The following is a 2,486-nucleotide window of genomic DNA, read 5'->3' as shown; positions in this document are numbered from 1 at the left end:
GTTAAAGATTCTCATTAAATGTTGGTTAGCTTTTTAAATTTGTTAAAGATTCTCATTACTTAACTTTTGACAAATGAACACAACTATATTAACCTTTTACTAACGGATATAAATATATCCGTTGAATTATTTCAATATTATATATATAATACCCACTTCCCACTTCCCACTTCACACTTCCCACTTCCCATACTGTCTACTGTCCTCTATTCTCATTTTCTCTTTAAGTTCAATTGCTCAGGGTGTTTTTACTTACACGTATACGGGATTTCTGTTGATAATTTTTGATGGCATTCTTAAGATTACAGGTGATCGCGTTTCATCCATTTTTGTCGGAAAAGGTAATATTTTGTATTATTAGATAACTTTGAAATTAATTATTTATTAATAATTATATTAAGACATTAGTTTCACATAATAATTTTTTATGTCATAATTACTAATCGTATTAATAATTATCTTATTAGCACCTCAATTATGTTTAATTAGATAACCCACTATATTTATAGGGTAATTTTTATTATTAATAATCAGTATTATGTCATTAGGTTTTATGAATAATTTTATTATGCCATAATTAATTATTGTATTAATGATTTTTTTATATTAACCTCGAAGAATGTTTATTTTGCCACCACAGAGTATATTATTTGGTTATTTTTATTAATAATTAGTATTAAGTCATTATTTTTATATTAATAATTGTATTATATCATAATTATTAATCAGTATTAATAATTATCTTATTAGCACCCCTAATCATGTTTAATTAGATAACCCACTATATTTTTAGGTAATTTTTGTTTATTATTAATAATTGTATTATGTCATTAGGTTTTTATGAATAATTTTTATTATGTGATAATTAATTATTGTATTAATAATTGTTATATTAACCTTGAAGCATGTTTATTTAGATAACCTAATATATTATTAGGCTTTTTATCAATAATTGTATTAAGTCATTATTTTAGATAACTTAGTATATTATTAGGTTAATTTTTATTATATTAATAATTGATTTATATTATGGGTCGAAGCATGTTTATTTAGATAAACTAGTATATTATTAACACACCAATGTTTATGGTTTACTCTTCAATCATATTTAATTTTTCGATGGCATATATGTTCGGTTATGATTTTTAGTGTCTTATATTTTTCAAGTCAACCTATTTTATTTTTCCATTTAATATGAAATTGATTAATATATAACTTTCTACGAAATGATCGGGTTCTTAGGGTGTGAGACATGTGTATACATCGCAGCCTCCTCCCACGAAATCATAGGCCGTTTAAAAAGTTTGGGTTCTATCATGCGGCTCAGATTCTTAATTTCGAATTGATGCACGCTCTTTGTGGCGATTAGTGGAGAGATGGCGGATTTTGAAACACGCACGTTCCACCTTACGTGCGGTGAGACAACAATCACGTTGGAAGATGTGGCACTATTACTTGGCTTACCGATTAGCGGACACGAAGTCATCGGTCGGACTTCGGCTAGGAAGTCTTGCATCGTGCCGAGTTGCTCGGGAGTGGTCCCCAGGCGGAGCAAAGGAAAGGTCGGTATAACTCTAGCAGTGGCTTGAGGAAACATTTGGCATCTTTGTCATCGATGCTGGGGTCGACGAGCGAGATAGAGATATTGTCGTGTGCCTATATCCTAAAAGGCTTCTCGGTTGTGTCCTCGACTGCGGATATGTCTACCGAATAGGGGTTCGTTTGAGTGGTTACCACTCGAGGGATTTCTGAAAGCGGGGAAGATCACGGTTGGGGTTCGGCATGTCTACTGCACACTGTGCGAGGTCTTTTATGCGTGCATCCGACAAGGATATGAAAAAATATTAGTGGATCTATGATATTACTTCAATCCTGGGCATGGTATAGGATTTCAAGTATATCCCCTCAAACCCGTGGTATCGTATCCTTTCCTCTCAGGCTCGTAGGGTGAGAGCAAATTAAATTGATAATTCATTTTACACTTAATTATAATACATTGAAATTATAATTCATTCTCATTTTTGAGTGGGCGCACATTGAAGTGGATGATGATAGCGTAGCAACAAGCACGATGTGAAGATATATGGCGGCTACTAGATCGGGTTGGAGATCATGACGGGTAATGTTGTTAAGCGATAATTCATACACATATTTTTAGGTATTAATAATCATTGATTATTTCGTAAATAATTTTGAACAGTTTATATGGCGGCCTTATGATTCGAAAGCGAGATAATTGCCTGAAGTGCCACGATGGCATTTTGAGACGGGACCTTTATGGACTGCGTTTACATCATTGATTTGCTTGAAGTTGTTGAGTGGCACCAAGCGGATCGGTGACAAGACAATTTGGCTTCGCCCGAGGTGTTCCTCTCGATCCGGTTTGCGTGGACCAACTCAGTGATCATGATCTTACGTGGTAGAATTGACCGCAGTTGAGGCGTTGATGCGCGGAAGATGGATTGGATCTTTGGAGAGATAGAAGC

The sequence above is a fragment of the Dioscorea cayenensis genome, unplaced genomic scaffold, assembly GCF_009730915.1.
Source record: "Dioscorea cayenensis subsp. rotundata cultivar TDr96_F1 unplaced genomic scaffold, TDr96_F1_v2_PseudoChromosome.rev07_lg8_w22 25.fasta BLBR01000404.1, whole genome shotgun sequence".
NCBI classification, from domain to species: Eukaryota; Viridiplantae; Streptophyta; class Magnoliopsida; order Dioscoreales; family Dioscoreaceae; genus Dioscorea; species Dioscorea cayenensis.
The sequence above is the reverse complement of the archived record's forward strand: the minus strand, read 5'-3'. Positions refer to the sequence as shown.